We start from the raw sequence: 19,272 nt of genomic DNA, 5'->3' as shown, positions 1-19,272 counted from the left end.
TGCTGGGAAAACCTGTGTGCCCACAGCACAATTCTGAGAGCAAAGCTGCACCCCTGAGGCGTGACAGGGTGTGTCTGCCCATTCGTGCTCCCGCCTCCTTCTTTGGTGAAACTGGAGTGTGTTTGGTTAAGGACTGTGAGGGGTTGGAAAGTCCTGTCACGGTGACTCAGCCTTCTCTGCAGACCGGGAGGCGCTCCCCAAGCCGCTCACCTTGACTTCACCTCTCGCCCGCCTGGGCAGGTGGGAAGCAGACACCTGCTTTCCCTGCTTTCTGGGTGCCTCGGTAGCATTGCCTCCTAACCCGCACAGGTTCATAACTCTATTTATTTATTGTTTTTTTTTGGGGGGGGCACACCCAGTGATGCTTGGTGATCCTTGAGCACAGGATCAGAAGTCCTGAGTATGGCTAGGTGTGACCCAAAAGCAAACAAACAAAAAATCAAAGACCAGTTGGCTTTGATTTCATTCTGTGGGGCCAGGATCCTTCATGTTTCAGAAACTGTCAGGGCAAGGGCCCACAGTGTGTACAGACATGTACATTCAGGGGTCTGCAAAAGACATGTGAAGGGGACACACACACACACACACACACAGAGATGGAGAGAGAGGAGAGAAAGCAGGGGAAGGTGCTTGCCTTGCATGCAGCTGACTTGGGTTCTGTTTCAAACTGTATATGGTTCTCAGAGCACCACCACGGGGCACCCCTGAGCACCACTGGATGTGGCCCCCAAGCCCACAAACAAACAAACAGGTGCATTGTGGGCCAAGGAGTTGGCCTAGTGGTAGAGCATGCATGCCCCTTGCATGTGTGAGGCCCTGAGTTTGATCCCCAGAACTGCACAAGGGAATGAAAAGAAAGACTGACACGTTGGCTTCTAGGGGGCTACACATCCTGTGTTCATTTGTTCGCATGCCCCTGAGAATCTGAGAGCCCCGAATAAGATCGAGGCACTGAAATGCTCCCTGACCGTTTGGAGCCATTCATAGCTCTGCCACTTCGAATCTGTGCTCTCAACAAGAAGAAAAGCTGCAGAGGCCTGAGCTGTGGACAGCAGGCAGGGCGCTTGTGTCACCTGCGGCCCATCTGCTGGTGCTTGATGGAGGTGGGGACACATGTGGCTTTGTCATCCTGACTACTGTGAGGGTCACCAACAGCTGGTCTGCCGCACCCCTGAAGGGGGCAACTGAACCACGGGTACCCGGAAGCTTCCCAATTGTGCGTGTCTGAGATGCCATGTCCTCTGAAAAAGTCCCCAAGGCCCAGCACATCCTCCTTTCTGTTCCCTTGCCTGCAGCCACTCCTGGTTCCGCCTATGAACTGGCCCTGTTGGTCTCCTTGCTGTGTGTGAGGGCTGCATCCCACTCAGCCTCGAAGCTGAGTGACGGGCTGCAAAGGCCTATCCCTTTGCACCGTGGCTGGATTTTCTTTCAGCGAAGGCTGAAGAATGGTGCCTTTCCGTGGTCACTGAGGACTGCTGCATGCATCAGTAGTGGGGAGAACCTCTGAGCAGAGCTTGGTATGGGGGGAGGGGGTCCGTTGGGGGCATATGTGGTATGCAAGGATGCAAACCTGGTTGGGACCACACACTCAGGCTGGAGGGTGGGCCCCGGGCCACTGTTTCCATGGTGGTTCACCGACACGGAGCCAGGCGTCCTTTTTGGGTCAGCCTCCCCTTGCCAGAGTAGATGCCGCCACTTCCAGCAACTGTGGAGTCACAGAAGCAAGTGCTGGACTGTCGGGGGTACGTCTTGAGGGCTGGCTTTTTGCTCGGTTCTTCAAAATCATGAGCCAACTTGGTCATTCTGCACATGAGGAAGTGGAGGCTGTGGAGCTGCCCCTTCCTCGGTACCTGGGTCTGAGATGGGCACCCAGCAAGCCTCCCCCCATGCCAGGTCAGTGTTCTCGACACTTTCACTGTCAGGGCCAAACGGGCACTCCAGCCTGGTCTGCTCAGTGCCACATTCCGGTGGCCCCATCCAGGAGGTGGCCTGTCCCTGCAGCCCGAGAGAGAGAGAGAGAGAGAGAGAGAGAGAGAGAGAGAGAGAGAGAGAGAGAGACTCCACAGGGAGCAGTAAGTCCAGGCAAAATGACATTGGCACGGACACTGGGAAGTGAGGGCCACAGCAAGGGTGATTTGGCCTGGTCATGTCAGACGCACACACACGTTCCCTCTTGTGATCAGATGCACTAAGATTCCTCCTTTTAGTGACTTTCAGACACGCAAGGCAGTGGGGCTGTGGGGGCCTGAGAGATGGTACCGCGGGGAAGGCATGTGCTCTCCTGGCTCCAGGGGACCTGAGTGCTGTGCCCAGCACCCAGATGATCCTCCAAGCTCCGTTAGGAGTGATCTGTGGCCCCAGAGCCAGGAGTAAATCCTGAGCACAGCTGGGTATGGTTGTGCTGTCCCCAAAACCCTCATTCTTCCTTTGTCCCCGGCCTTTTTCAACTTTCACCTTCTCCTTCTCATCACCCGCCCCTGACAACTGCCAGCTTGTTCTGTTTCTTCGTTTCAGATGCCACCACACACACACACACACACACACACACACACACACACACACACGAGGTCACAGGCTCCCTGCCTTTCCTGTTCTTGGCCTCGGTTTGAGCGGTTTTATGGTTTGAGCCTCTTGCCCTTGGTACCCGCTCACGTGGTCACACATGGCAGGGTTTTGGCTGTTGGATGGATGGTGTTCCTTTAGGTGCGCACCCCATTCCTTTACTCAGGCTCCCCTCTGGGCACTCAGTTGCATCCGTGTCTTGGCTGGTGTAGGTGGCTGTGACGTGGGCTTGCAGAGCCCCTTTCCACGGCACTTTTGTCTTCTTGGGACATCCTCAGAGTGGAGTTCCTTGCACCTATGGTTGGTCTGTTTTTATTTTTGGAGGAGACCCTGCACTGTTTACCTGAAGGGCCATGCATGTTTACATCTGCACTCACTGTGCACCTAAATTCCCTTCTTCCGCATCCCTGCCAGTCTGTTATTGAGTGTCTGTTTGCCAAGGGCCATGCTGACAGGATGGACTGCCAGCTTCTTGTTTTGCTTTCCTCTGATTAATGCCTTTCCCAGTGTTTCTCCTAGTGAGTTTGAATATCTTTGGGATAGCATTCATGGGTCCTTTGGGACAATACCCCTTGTGAGCAGGTTAGGATAATACCCCATGTGATCTGGTTGCGATAATACCCCGCTTGGATTCATTGAGATAATACCCAATGTGGGCCAGTTGGGTTAGTACCCTACTTGGGTCCGTTGGGATAATACCCTACGTGGGTCCATTGGGATGATGCCCCACATAGGTCCATTGCCCTTTTTAAGATCAGATGATGGTGCTGTTGATGGTGCTGCCTTGGTGGCAGAGCTGCAGACATACCTTACATTTCAGTTGCTGAGTCCCTCTGACATGCGGCTTGTGTTTCCTGCCATCTCACAGATCGTCTTTCTCACCTGTGTGCGCTGTGTCCTATCGAGGTGTCCTATCCCCAACATGCTGTTCAGAGTCACAGGAGAACTCCCCCCACGTTTTGTTCCATGAGTATTTTGGCTTCTGGCCTGTCATTTGTCTTCTGTGCATCTCCAGTTGATTTCGCTAAGACTGGAGGTGAGTTTTGGTTTTCTGCATGTGACGGTTTGGAACCACCCTCACTGCTTTATGGACAAAATGGTGTTTCCTCCATTTTGAGGGGTCTTGTCCCCTTCTCCCTTCTGGTCCTCGGGACTTTGCATGCTTGGCTGGCCATAACACTCCTGTCATTGTCCCTTGGGTTCCCTGGATCCATTTCTGTTTGTTCAATCATGTATGATAATTAAAGAAAAAAAACAACAGCAAACACCAAGATTCAGAATGACTCAGGGAAAAGGTGTGTGTGACAGGTGGTAAACCCGGCTCAATCCCTAAAAATGTGGTTTGAACCAGTTTGTATGTGGCCTTGGGGAGACCGGAGACCCCTGGAGACCCAAAGGCACCTGTAGGAATCTGAGGGTGGGGCTGGGTGGGGGTCTTGGGAGAAGCACGTGGGCTGAGAAATGTGGGTGCCCTTTGCTTCCTCTGGGGACTCCATCATTGTTGTCTTAACACAGTGTCACCAAGGTGGGGGCAGTCGCTTGTGTACATTCTGGTGACTCTAACATAGTTACCACCCTGGATAGCAATCGGCTTTGTTTGTACAAGTACAGAAGACAGCTTTCATCCTGGAGATGTTGTTGGGGCTCTGACCCCCCCAGGTATGAAAATTCCACGGTGCAAAATGATGGGGTGGGGTGAAGGGAGCACTCTCTGACTCTGCTCCCAGCCAGGTTGTTGCAAAGTCACAGATCACCCATGAAGATCATCATGATTGAACATTTAAATTTTATTTATTTTTTTTGGGAGGGGCTATCTATCTTGTGGAGTTCAGGGCTTGCTCTTGACTCTGTACTGGGGAATCACTCCTGGCAGGGTTTGGGGACCCTATGTGGTGTATAGATTGAACCTGGGTCACCTGCTGTACAGCTCTCTGGGCACCATTTCTTCTTCTTTTACTTGGGTTGTATATTTTTAGCCCTGCACTGTTTCCTATTAGCACTGTCCTCCCGTTGTTCATCAATTTGCTCGAGCGGGCCAGTAACATCTCCATTGTGAGACTTGTTGTTACTGTGGCATATGGAATACGTCACGGGGAGCTTGCCAGGCTTTGCCATGTGGGCGAGATTCTCTCGGTAGCTTGCCAGGCTCTCCGAGAGGGGCAGAGGAATCGAACCCAGCTCGACTGGGCTGGCTGTGCGCAAGGCAAATGCCCTACCGCTGTGCTATCGTTCCAGTCCCATACATTACATACCTGTGATGTATATTTTTAGAAGAGATAAATTAAAGCTTGTCCCTTCATTTAAAAATGCCAAGGTTCGTTCTCTCCAGCATGACCTGTAAGACCTTCTCTGAAAATTTCTTTCCTTTTACTTTTTTCAGTTTTTTTTTTTCTCGAGCATCCTCCACCCAGATCCTCCAAATTCCAGTAGGCGGGGGTCACACCCACCAACTGGCCCCCTGGCGCCGTGTAATCCCATCAGCGGCCAAGACCCAGAGACTATAAAAACCAGCTCCCGGAGGAGAACAGTGCAGTCTTCTGCCCCCGCGCCTGGCTATTCCTCACCGGGGCCCCTTGGAGGGGAGCGGGTTGAGCTTTCCTCCCCGCCCTGACCAGGGCCCCGGCAGCCTAAGACCTCCAGGACCAGCCACCACCATGCTGAGACCACTCTCCGCACACCTGAAGGTACCGGCAGAGGGACAAAGCCACGTGGGTTCCGGGGCCGAGATCTCCAAGCCTACTCGGATTGGAGTCGAGCATCCTCCACCCAGATCCTCCAAATTCCAGTAGGCGGGGGGTCACACCCACCAACTGGCCCCCTGGCGCCGTGTAATCCCATCAGCGGCCAAGACCCAGGGACTATAAAAACCAGCTCCCGGAGGAGAACAGTGCAGTCTCCTGCCCCCGTGCCTGGCTATTCCTCACCGGGGCCCCTTGGAGGGGAGCGGGTTGAGCTCTCCTCCCTGCCCTGACCAGGGCCCCGGCAGCCGAAGACCTCCAGGACCAGCCATCTTATTATGACATCTCATTCCTACTTTGACAAACTGGCAGGCTACCGAATGTAGCCTGCCCACACGGCAGAGTCTGGCAAACTCCCCGTGGCATACCCAATATGCCAAATACCAGTAACAATGATGGGTCTCATTCTCCTAAAGAGCCTTGAATATAATCTCAGGGCTAGGATGAAAGAGACGTTACTGGAGCCTGCTCGAGGCAATCGACGAATAACAGGATGATTTGTGATTTTGATTGTGATTTTTTTTTGGGGGGGGGGTCACACCGACACTGCTCAGGAATCACTCCCTGTGAGCTCGGGGGACCATGTGGGATGCCAGGGATAGAACCCAGGTAGACCGAATGCAAGGCAAATACCCCATCTACCTGCTATCTTATTGCTTGGTCCAGTTCTCTGTAAATTTCTGTGTGTCTGCCAACGCATGGGGGTCTGTGCCAACACTCCACTGCCAATTGAGATCGTAAGTAGAAAATTTGAACCGGGAATCATGACTTGCTGCCCATCACTATGGGATGGTTTCCTAGTGTGGTTTCTCCTGAGTATGTTTGGCTTTCAGGCCCCTAAAGCAGGAAGATCATCAATCTAACCACAGTAAGCTGGGGAACCACTTGGGGGCCAGGGGTACGTAGGCGGACCATACTCAGTGATAGACAGCGCCCCCTGGTGTTCTACTGGCCACACTCACAAGTCCTTTCCTCTTCTGGCAGCTGCTGTAACAAAGAAGCCCGTACTGGGTGTTTCATTTAACTAATAAATTCATTTGGCTTGGGGACCACATCCAGTTCATAGTAATAGCCCCATGCAGGTCTTTTGGGGTGGTTCAAGTTTTAGAGAGGTTGGATCTCACCTGCGCGTGCTCTTAGAAAAACCAGGAGTCCTTGCTTTATAGATTTGCTTATAGTGTACTTACTTGAGATTTAGCAGCACTTATGGTGCCGCTAGAAAGAGGAAGAGGAAATTCCCTCATCTGCACCGAGGCTGCTGTGGGGAGTGCCAGCATCACCCGGTCACATGTGGGGAAGCTAAGGAAGGATGGGAAAGTGACTGGCTGCACTCTGAGGCGATGGCCATGGGCTGAAAACTGAGGTAGCAGGAAGCAGGCATGTGGGACCAGGACCAGAGACATTTGTAGTCATGTTGCGCAGGATGGGTGGGTAGAACTCTTCTGGTTAGGAAGTGAGCCCTGAGCTGAGGGCTGGGAGGGAGCACTCAGCACCTCTGGGCGTGACCTCCCCAGTGGAAATGAAAGCCTTCTTGGCTGGTGTTGGCCGCTCTCACCTTTCAGAGATCATGTGATGTCACGCATGCTGTGATCAGGAGGAAGAGCTTTATGAACATCTGCTCATGGGAGTGGAGAGAGAGCATAGCGGGAAAGGTGCTTGACTTGTATGTGACCAATCCATTTTACCCCCCGCAAGACACAGGGTCCCTTGAGTCCTGCCAGAGGTGAGCTTGAGCATATATGAACAGGGGTACCCCTACCAAACAAAACCAAACACCCCCCCCCACACACACACAAACATTTGGGCACCTGTTTGTGCTTTGGCCAGAAAAAAACAGGAGTCCTTGTTTACAAATTTGTTTATAGTGTGCTTACACAAGATCCAGACAGCTCACTTACTCTCTTTACAGAACAGTGAAATATCCCCAACGTGGTGTGTTATGCAGCCACTAAAAATGAAAAAGCAAGGACAGTGGAAATGAAGGCCAGGAGGACTGGTTCACAGTTGGGAACTTGCCACAATTGAGGAGGGGGAGGGCAGTTAGGATAGAGAAGGGACCACTATGACAAAGATAGGTGGAAATGATCACTTTGGACAAGAACCGAGTACTGAAAGGAGGTAAAGGAACATACATGATGACCTTTCAGTATCTGTATTGCAAAAAAGGAGAGAGAGAGAGACAGAGAGAGACAGACCGACAGAGAGAGAGAGAGAGAGAGAGAGAGAGAGAGAGAGAGAGAAGGAAAGTGTATCATAGAGGCTCGCTGAGGGGTGGGGAGTGGAAGGGAAACTGGGGACATTGGTGGTGAGAAATGTGCACTGGAGAAAGGATGGGTGTTGAAACATTGTTTGACTGAAACCCAGTTATGAACAACTTTATAACTGTGTATCTATGGTAATTCAATAAAAAATAAAGATAAAAAATGATAAAGCACATCAAAAACCAAAAAGACCAAATACAAAGGAGAAAGAAAAATAACAGAACAATAGCAGGTGTGGCATCTCTAAAATAAAAGGGACTTGGGTACTGAGCGAGTGTACAGTGGGGAGGGTGTTTGCCTTGCACATGGCTGACTTGGGTTTGATCCTTGGCATCCCATATGGTCCTCTGAACACTACCTGGAATGATTTCTGAGTGCAGAGCTAGGAATAACCCTGAGCATCTCCAGGTGTGACTCAAAAAGACAAAAACAAAAACAAAAAAGAAAGAAAGAAAGAAAAGAAAAGAAAGGGGCAGACACACTTGAAACGATATCAAGTGAGAAAAACTGGTACCATCAGAACTTGTGCACGCAACTGTTGAACAAAATGGCTGGTTAATGCCTAACAACACGTTTCCCTGGTTCTGCATCCATGGATATCCATGGATATCTATTGACTGAGTCCCTGGATGGGGGAAGGACACACACACACACACACACACACACACGCACACACACACGTGTGCGCATGTGTGCGCGCACATGCATAGTTTGGGCTACTGGGGTTCCCTACCCCTATCTCCAACTTATCCAAGAGTTAGTTGTGTATGTCTGAAACTTTAATTTTTTTATTTTTATAGTTATTCACAATAGTTTATTGCATTTAAAATGCCAATACCAATTTCACCATGATTTTACCTTCCCACCACTATATTTCAAATGTTTCCACACTGCTGCCCCAAATCCTACCCCAAAGCAGCACCTAAATACTTTATTTTGTATTGCTTGTTATGAATAATCCACTAAAAATGATCCAAAGAGCTTCCTTAGGGAAAAGTGTGTGAAGGTTGTTGTATTTCAGTCTGGAGTCATTAAGTCCTTGTCTTGGAACATCAGTGGTGTAGAGTATGAGAAGTTCAGGAATTTGGCCATGAGCATGGCAGAAAGTGAGTTCTGGAGGTTTTGGGCTGCTGGGGCTCTATTGAGGAGGAAAGGGGGACTCACCTCTCCCCCCCTCCGAGTTGCCCCAATGAGACTCATGGTCTGGAGGCATCTTTGTGGTGTGTTGCTCACGTGCTCTCTTCTGAGAGATTTATTTCTGAGTCTCTGGATCATGGCTGTTAATGAGATTATTTAGCTTATTTACCAGAGACAGTTGCTGGGTATGACTGCCAGACTACCAGAAGCACAGGGAGATGGGGGAGGTCACCCATTCTGACTCCCTATGAGCCTGGAGATTTCGGTCACAAGTCCCACACGTACGCCTGAAATTTAATCATGAATTACTTTGTAATTATAATTCATGGTGATTAAAATTAAAAAAAATAAAGGTTGGAGTGATAGGACAGTGGGTAGGGCATTTGCCTTGCATGTGAGTGACCTGGGTTCAATCCCCAGCATCCTATATGGTCCCCTAAGCACCATCAGGAGTAATTCCTGAGTGCAGAGTCATAACTAACCTCTGAGCATCACTCAAAAAAAATATTTTGGAAAATAAAAAGAGTTTTCTAGTTTTCACTGCCATCGGTCATCACAAACATGGTGCTTTTGAATACTGCCAGTGTATCCTGTTACAGTTCTATAGGTAGAAAACTGATGCAGTCCTTTAAAAAAATTTTTTAAAAATTTATTAAAGAACTGTGATTTGCAGAGTTACTGATAATTGAGTTTTAGGCAGACAATAATTCAACCCCCATCCCTCCACCAGTGTCACTTCCCTGCACCAGTGTTCCCAGATTCCCTCCCCACCCCAACCCTATTCTATCCCCACTGGTCAATTAATATATTCCAAAGTTTTCGTGGTTGCAGCTTAGATCTCATGTTTTCAGTGTTGCTGAGTCTGTGTTTTGGATATTCGGCTGTACCACTCGCCCATATGCCGGGTATAACCGAAGCCCTGATGGCTATTCCCCCATTACTTCCTATTCTCTTCTCCCCACCCACCCCACTTTGCTCCTTTTCTTCTCTGTCCTTCTCCTCTCCAAACCCAGCTCCTGTTTTGTTTTGGCTTGGGGCGATCATGCCGGGTATTGCTCGGGGATTACTCCTGGCTCTGCACTCAGGGATCACTCCTGGTGGGTCTCAAGAGGACCATGTGGGTGCAGGGAATCGAACTTGGGTTGACCACATGCAAGGCAAATTCCCTCCCCACGGTCCTCTCTCCCTAGTCCCTTCAACCAGGTCTTGCCCTGGCTGAAATTCTGTTGTACTCCTTTCTATGGGCTCCAGGGCCAAATGGGCTTCTCTGCTTAAAGCCAATGCCTCTTCAGCTGCCCACTCCTGGCTTGCACTGTGGTGTCTCGAACCTTCTTCCACAGACATACCTCCTTCCCGCCCAGCCAGCAGAAACTCAGTGTTAGGATTAGCATGTTGGCAGTGGGCCCATCTGGACCACCCAGGACCGCCAAACCCTTAGACGCAGCTGCTCAGGCCTCAGAGAATTGATTTATAGGTGCCAGGGATGAGGATCTGGAGTTGTGGGGAGCTACTGTGTTCTGCCTCCACAGCGAGCTAGCATTTTGCATAGAAAAATTTTACTTGCACTATCTTTGGAATAGCACAGAAGAAACGGGATCAGGGCTTGCTTCCAGGGAGACAGTGTGGGAGGGGCTGCGGGGGCTGGCTTTCTGCTGGAGACTTCTCTTGTTCATTTTTTCTTAGTGTGCATCTGTTTATTTGAAATTAGCAAAGAAAGCATTAAAAGTCTAAGCTCAGTGGTGGTTCATCCGTGCATTTTTGTCTTCTTGTGTATCCGTGATAAGACTGGTCTAGTTGTTGCTGTTGTTGTTTTTAGGTTGAGGTGTGGCGCTTTTGTACCAAGGAGTCTTGGAAAGTGACTGTGTGCCATTCCTGATGCCTAGCTTGGCTTGCACCAGCCATTCGGGTATTTTGTTTTTCTTTTGGGGTCACACTTGGTGATACTCAGGGGTTATTCCTGACTCTGCACTCAGGAATTACTTCTGGCAACGCTCCGGGGAGCATATGGGATGCTGGGCATCAATCCCAGGTTGGCCACATGCAAGGCAAATGCCCTACCTGCTGTGCTATTGTCTGGGTCCCTGCAACTGGATTCTACCCAGAGGGCCCCAAAACTTTATCCAGAAAAAAAAAAAACATTTGAACTTCTGTGTTCTTTGCAGCACTATTCAAAATAGCCGAACTCTGGAACCGTGAAACCTGTACATCATGGAATTCTCCTCAGCGAGAAGAAAGGATGGAATCATGCGATTTGCTGCTGCATGGATGCATCTGGAGAGTATTAAGCTGAGGTTAGTCAGAGGAGACAGACAGGTGCAGAACGATCCCTCTCAGGTGCGGAATAGAAAGAAACAAAGTAGGAGAATAAGTAGCAGATGCCCCAAAACAAGGGAAAGTGAGAACTGGTCTTTAGCTGAAGGCCTAGGGGCAGGATGGGGCGGGCGGGGATTAGGATGAGGGAAGGAAGATGTGTGTGTGTGTGTGGGGGGGGAGGCAGCCGGAAGCAGACCCTTGGATGGAAGGTGCTGGATCATTTCATGCATGAAACCCTGCTGTTAGCAGTACTGTAAACCATGGTACCTTGAAGAAAATAAATATATTTTCTTAAAAAATGGAATTGGGGGGGCTGGAGTGATAACACAGCGGGTAGGGCGTTTGCCTTGCACACGGCTGACCCAGGTTTGATTCCCAGCATCCCATATGGTCCCCCGAGCACCGCCAGGGGTAATTCCTGAGCGCAGAGCCAGGAGTAACTCCTGTCCATCGCCGGGTGTGACCCAAAAAGAAAAAAAATGGAATTGGGAAAGTGTGGAAGGGAGGGGGAGAAGAGGAAGATGCGAAGCGACAGGGACCAGCTCAGGGGAGTGAGGTGCAGAGGTGGCGCTGGGGAATGATAGAGCCAAATATCTCTCCACAGAGCAGACAACGCTGACACCAAGAGACCCAAACTGTCACAAGTAAACCCAGGAAGATGCAGGTTAGGGTCAAGTGGTCCAGAGGGCAGGCTGTGGGTGGGAGGACATGAGCGGGAACCCGGGGACATTGATGCAGGGAGGTCGGCATTGGTGGAGAGACCTGTGTGTCTAAAACTCTGTCACTGTCACTATCCTCCCGTTGTTCATCGATTTGCTCGAGCGGGCCCAGTAATGTCTCCATTGGAAACTTTGTTGTTACTGTTTCTGGCATATCGAATACTCCGGTAGCTTGCCGGACTCTCCGAGAGGGGCGGAGGAATCGAACTCGGGTCGGCCATGTTGGCTGCGTGCAAGGCAAACGCCCTACCGCTGTGCACAGTCTAAAACTCAACTATGAATAACTTTGTAAAGCACAGTGCTTTGATAAAATTAAAAAAATAATAATAAGCTACCCGTGACGTATTCGATATGCCAAAAACAAGTAACAACAAGGAGACATTACTGGTGCCCGCTCGAGAAAATCGAAGAATAACGGGAGGACAGTGCTACAGTGTTAAATAAATAAAATAAAATAAAATATTTTTAAAAAGCAAAGAAAGGACCTGGGGATTCCGCCTGCATGTCCAGTGCCCAGGACGGGCTCTAGATGGCGCCCTCGTGCTCCTTCTGGTGAGTCCTGCTGGGGCCGCGGCGCTTATCTCGGCTCTGTTCCCCTTGAACCCCTCATGGGGTGGCTCATGGTGAGCCTCAGCGCAAGACCAGCGGTCAGTGGCACGGATTTCTTTGTGATCTACTACATAGATTCCTGTCTCCTTTCTGTCAAATGGACAGTGCCCTGAATTCAAGGAAATAATACTTAACGGCTAAGCCAGAATATGCACAAATACCAGAGGCACGCAAGTAAGAACCTGAGAAACGTTCGCTTTTACTATTAACCTTCACCTCCCTGGTTTGTGAGTTTCTCTCTCTTTTTTTTTTTTTGGTTTTTTGGGTCATACCTGGCGATGCACAGGGGTTCCTCCTGGCTCATGCGCTCAGGAATTACTCCTGGCAGTGCTCAGGGGACTATATGAGATGCTGGGAATCGAACCTTGGGTCAGCCGCGTGCAAGGCAAACGCCCTACCCGCTGTGCTATTGCTCCAGCCCCGATTTGTGAGTTTCTTACAAAACCTCCTGATGGTCTTTGGAGGCCTCAAACGTTTGTTTCAGGAAGAGAGAACCAAGTGGACAACATTTATTAAAAAGGGTCTGGGGAAGGGGGTGGTTGGAAAGACTGTCTATGGGGTAAGCGCTTCCCTTAAACACTCAACTCTTCCCCCACTTCCAGTTCCTCACTATCTCCAATATCCCCCCACTGCATGCCTCCTGATCACTCCCGTTTTAACTCACACAACCAGGAGAGAGGTGATAGCACATAGGAAAAGAGATTGGAACAGTGATCTGGAGAGGCACTTCCTGAAATCATAGTATCTCTTTTAAAAACTCAGTTTTAGCTTAGTTTTTTTTTTCCTTTTTGGGTCACACCCGGCAGTGCACAGGGGTTACTCCTGGTTCTGCACTCAGGAATTACTCCTGGCGGTGCTCAGGGGACCAGGTGCCCAGGGATGCTGAGAATCAAACCGGGGTCGGCTGCATGCAAGACAAATGCCCTCACCGCTGTACTATTGCTCTGGCTCCCAAAACTCATGTATATATCTTCCATTTTTTTCGTAGAGTTCTACTGGTGCTTTATTTATATTGGGTATCAATCCTTTATAAGATGGGTGGTGGGAAAAATATCCGCTCCCAGTCTGTGGGGTGTCTTATTATTCTGGCCTTTGTTTCTTTTGGGGTGCAGAAGTTCCTTAGTTTGATAGAGTCCCATTTGCTTATCTTTGTCTCAGTTTGCTTGGACAATGGTTTTGTATCACTGAAAATACCTCTAGATTCAACGTCATGAAGTCTCTTCTCTCTTTTCCCTCCATGTTCTTTTTGGTTTAAGGTCTAATATTGAGGTCTTTAATCATTCATGTAGATTTAATTCTTGTGTATGGTGTTAGAAAGGAATCTGAGTTCATTTTTTGGATCTGATTGATGACTTTTCTCAGTGCCATTTTCTTTTCCACTTCATAGTTTTTGCTCCTCTATAGAAGATCAACTGTCATATAATTGGGGATCCATCTCTGGACTTCAATTCTATTCCATTGGTCTGAGAGTTTCTCTTTTTCCATTGCACACTGTTTTAAGTACTACAGTTTTATAGTATAATTTAAAATTTGGGAAGGAGCTTTCCATCTTCTTTAACCCTAGGGTTGTTTTGAGTATTTTTTTTGTTTGTTTTTTTGGGTCACACCCAGCAATGCTCAGGGGTTACTCCTGACTCTGCACTCAGGAATTACTCCTGGCAGTGCTGGGGGAACATATGGGATGCTGGGGATCGAACACAGGTTGGCTGCATGCTAAGGCAAATGCCCTATCTGCTGTACTATCGCTCTGGACCCTGCTTTGAGTATTTTAGGGGTTTTATTTTCCATATTAATTTCAATAGAGTTTGATTTGTGTCTTAAAAAATATGTCATGAAAGAGGCCAGAGTGATAGTACACCAGGTAGGGCATTTGCCTTGCATGCAGCTGACCTGGATTCAATTCCTGGTATCCCATATGGACCCCTGATCGCTGCCAAGAGTGATCCCTGAGCACAGAGCCAGGAGTAACTCCTGAGCATTGCTGGGTATGACCCAAAAAACAAACAAAAAAAAACACAGTGCTGAGTGTGACCCCTCTCCCCCCCAAAAAATGTGGAGAACAGAATGAAGACTTGTCCAAAAAGAATAGGGTTTCCATGTGACACTACAGATCCATTTTTGGTACCTAAGCCTCACTTTTATTTATTTATTTATTATTTTTTGGGCTGCACCTGACAGTACACAGGTATTGTTATCTGGTAGCTCCTGGGAAACCGAAGATTACCCATTGGTCTAGAGCAACAGATGCTCAAAGACTGCATGCACAGCATGGCCATCCACACAGGCCATAGACTCAGAGTCACAGGGCAAAGTTTATTAGGAAAGGCAATAGTTAAATAGAAGCTGACGGAGGATGCCTACAAGCAGGTGGTGGATGGAGGCAGGGTGTTGCTATGACTAGGAAGAAGCTGCTGGAGCTTTGTCCTCGATGCTCTAAGGCAGAGGCGAGGTTGAAGTATTGCCGACACCCAGAGATGTCTGTTTCCCACAGCTGAAGCCACTGGCCACCAGCAATCAAGGTCAATTAATCAATGTGTTTCTTAGAAATGTCAGATTCGGGGCTGGAGCGATAGTACAGCAGGTAGGGTGTTTGTCTTGCACGCGGCCAGGTCCCCTGAGCACTGCCAGGAGTAATTTCTGAGTGCATGAGCCAGGAATAACCCCTGTGCATCGCTGGGTGTGACCCAAAAAGAAAAACTGTTAGATTCCCCTGGCAGCAGTTTGATTCCCAGGGAAGTCAGGACCTGGGGCACTCCCTAAGGGCCCAGCGACCTCTAGGTCAAGGGTTGTGCCAGGGAGACTGCCAACACACAGGGGGTCTCTCTAGTCATGCTCAGGGGGAATGTATGGGATGCTGTGAATCGAACCCGGCTTGGTTGTGTGCAAATCAAGTGCCCAATCCACGGTACTATCTCTTGGGCCACAAACCTCACCTTGAAAACAAAGGCTCCCCCCATCCTGCTGAAAAGCAAGTGCCACGACCTGATGATGTGGACCCTGTGGGGACCCTGGGGAGGGGCACGTATGGTTCCGGTCATGGCGGCAGTACTGACGGAGAGGAGGAGAGGGGTGAGGCCAACCAGAAAAGCAGATCAGGGATCTCGGCCGGGGAGGGAGCTCAGTGGTAGCATGGACGCCTTGTGAGTGTGGGACTCTGGGTCTGGTGGTGGTGGGCGGGGATCGCTAATCACCAGCACAGCCCTCCAGGCTGAAGGAGCCCTTCTCTGAGGTCCCTGGGAGCTGGGTTTGGGTTGGGCCGCACTCATGGGCACTTGTGAGAGCGGAGCTTCTTTCTCTCCATGCTGCTGTGTCCTGTGTCACCTTCATTATGTCCTGTGACTTATCCCCATTCTGACTATTGTCCCCTTCCAGCTGCCTTCCTATGGTTGCTGCCCGATCCCAGAGTCCTTATCCCGATTCTTGTCCCCATCCTGTGACGCCTGGTTCCCCTACTGCACATTTGGTTCTTGCATTCCACTGTAAAAACCAGCAAAACCCTAGGTACCCCCCTCCCACCCCCCCAATCTGGGGTAGGGGAGGGGCAGTCCTGGACAGCACCGATTAGAAATTAAATTCTCTCACCTCATTCCAGCTCCTTCCGAATGTGTTAGCCATCTGGAGGAGGAGGGTGGTGGAGGTGGTTGGAGGAAGAGACTGAAGAGGCAGGAAGTGGACTGGTGTGACCATTATCAGGCACCAGCTGTCTACATTTCGCGTGCTATCTTCTTTAATCTGCACCACCACCCTGAGCGGCGGTGTCTGGAGCTGCCTTAGATCCTTAGACCACTTCACAGGTGAGCAAACTGAGGCCTCACACAAATCAGACCCATCGGCACAGTTTGGCTCTGGTTATGAGGCCCTGAGTGTTGCGAGTAAACTGGTCTGCTGAAGGCGCCGCATCCCTAAGAGGTAGATTCTGCTTTCACTTTCCTTGGTCCCAAGGAAGAGACTAAGGCTCAGAGTGGCAGAGGGTGGGTCCTTGTTCAAGGACCTGGAGGAGGTCTGAATTTAGGTTTCAGGCAGGAAAGTGGGAGCCCCCAGTCAGAGCAGGAAGGGCACAGTGACCATTTGTCTTGCATGAGGTTGACTTGACTTCGATCCCTGGAACCCTGTATGGTCCCCAAGCACTGCCAGTAGTAATTCCTGAGTGTAGAGCCAGGAGTAACCCCTGAGAATTGCCGGGTATGACCCAAAAAGCCAAAAAAAAAAAAAAGCAAAAATTCGAATGTGGTCCCTGGGGATGACGGGAGTTAGCCAGTTAGCCAGTCCCTCTAGTGTCCCCATTCTGGATTTGGACACAGGTGCTTTGGGGACTGCCCTCAGACTCCACCTGCTGGCCCAGGCCTCAGTGGTCAGGTGCCGCTGCATCCCCAGGCAGATGTGTTCATTCTGCAATAAAGACATACGTGTCCCTCCTTCTGGTAAAAAGTGCAAACCAAGTGGAGGGAAGCACATTAAGTTGGAAATCCTCTTGTTCAAGGCCATGAGGAAAAGATGGCAGAGCCAGGACTGCTGTCCCCAGATGTCTGTCTTTTTTTTTTTTTTGCTTTTTGGGTCACACCCGGCGATGCACAGGGGTTACCCCTGGCTCTGCACTCAGGAGTTACTCCTGGCGGTGCTCAAGGGACCATATGGGATACTGGGAATTGAACCCGGGTCAGCCGCGTGCAAGGCAAACGCCATACCCGCTGTGCTATCTCTCCAGCCCCAGATGTCTGTCTTTGAGGCTCTGGAACAGAGGTGTTGAAAGCCTCCTCCATGAAGCTACTTCTGCCTGTGGGTCACACCCCACGCGGGGTTGCATAACTGAATATGGGGGCTGTGAGAAAAATTGGCCACAGTGAAAGGTTTCTCAATGCATGAGAATAGGAAAAAAAAAAAGATCCAACATCAGTCATGACACGAATCTGAGCTGTTTCTGGCACTGCTCAGCCGGGGTGCGTTTCTGAGGGGAAGCTGAAGAGGGCCTAGTCTAGAGATTCTCATCAAATTAGGTTCAACGAGGATCTTCCTTGGTTTTGGGGTCCACTCGACAGTGCTCAGGGGGTTACCTCTGGCTCTGCACTCAGGTGCTCAGGGGGATCCTATGAGATGCTGGGAATCAACCCAGGTTGGTTGCCTGCATGGCAAGTGCCCTGCCCACTGTGCTTTCTCCGGCTCAACGATCACCATATTAAGTGGAGAGGACATCTCTGTTTCGCTTTGCCTGATTAAGGGTGTGCGTCTCATGACAGTTTATGCTTCCTTCCACAAGGACCTGTGGAGTTTACAGTGCAGCGACAACCCAAGCCTTCCAAGCCACAGCCACTGAGCCAGTCACCCACGCTCTCATTCTCTCAGGCTGCATTTGAAACACCGACACTCACAGTCCCACCTGCGATGATCTTATCCAAGGAGTCTGGTATTTTGAGAGACCAAGCCAGTTGCTTTCCTTCCCTAGAGGCCGTTTTTCATGTGTCCCTGGAGGATGGCTAACTAAGGCAGGCAGGCTGAACAGCTATGGAGCATGGGTTTGTGTATTTCTATGGCTGCTTTCCTGTTGCAGCTGCTGATGTGTTGGCATCTTCCTGGCACGACCCCTGGACCACTGGAGATTGCTGGGCCCGAGGGGAGTGCTCCCTCCCACCCCCTTCTGACTTCTCTTGGAACCGGGCTGTCGCCAGGGGAACCTACCATTTCTAAGCACTGTAGCACTGTCCTCCCATTGTTCATCGATTTGCTTGAGCAGGCACCAGTAACATCTCCACTGTGAGACTTGTTGTTACTGTTTTTGGCATATCAAGTACGTCACGGGTAGCTTGTCAGGCTTTGCCATGTGGGCGGAATACTCTCAGTAGCTTGCCGTGCTCTCTGAGAGGGGCAGAGGAATCAAACCCGGGTCAGCTGCATGCAAGGCAAACGCCCTACCCACTATGCTTAACTGGCTTTGATTTGCCAGCCGGCTGATGGCTTGAGACGTGGGAAACTGATATCTCTAGGTGTCAGCAATACCCAGAGATGGCCGGATCAATAGTACAGAAAGCTTAGTGCTTGCCTTTTATGTGGCTGACCCAGGTTCAATCCCTGGCACCACATACAGTCCCCTGAGTTCACCAGGAGCGATCCCTGAACACAGATCCAGGAAGGAAGAAGTTCTGAGCACAGCTGGGTATGGCCCAAAACTAAACCCACAAAGAAATATACACACACACAAATGTGCACATTAATATCAGTATAAATAACTAAAAAAATATTCTACAGTATTTCTAGCATTAAAAAAGCGGGGAGCAGAACAGTAGTACAGCAGAGAGGGCACCCACCTTCCATGTGGCCGCCAACCTGGGTTTTAATCCCTGGCACCCCATATGATCCTCTGGTCTGACCAGGAATGATTCCTGAATGCAGAACCAGGAGTAAGTCCTGAGCACTGCTGGACCCAAGAGCAAAAAAAAAAAAAAAAAAAAAAAATTTACTGGGCTAGGATGAGTATGGTGGGCACCTGGTTCGATCCCCAGCACCCCCTAATGTCCCCTAAACACTGCCAGGAGTGATCCCCGAGCACGGAGGAGTAAGCCTAAAGCACTGCAGGGTTGTGCCTATCCCACAACATTTACATATCAGTATTTATAACAGTACTTGTCTCAGGCCCACATGCATTAAGAAGCGATGTCTTCCAGAAACCATTGCTATAGCCTTGGCGCAGGAAACGTGGCCCTTTATGTGGGGAGCTGCCTGCTTATGCAGGGTCCTTAAGTGGATGTCCCCTGGAAGCTGCCTTACTCAGAGGGCCAAGAGTACTTGGCATAGCTTTCAGTCCCACCACCTCTAATACGTCGAGTAGTCATTATAGGCCAAACCAGTCCTATAGAGGTTAATACTTCACCATCCTCAGTTTGCAAGAGAAGTTAATGAGAAATGGATGTATTGTGATTTTTGTGGCATATGTAGGAAATT

This window comes from Sorex fumeus, unplaced genomic scaffold (assembly GCF_029834395.1).
Source record: "Sorex fumeus unplaced genomic scaffold, SorFum_2.1 ptg000041l, whole genome shotgun sequence".
Lineage (NCBI taxonomy): Eukaryota > Metazoa > Chordata > Mammalia > Eulipotyphla > Soricidae > Sorex > Sorex fumeus.
Note: the sequence above shows the minus strand (reverse complement) of the source record.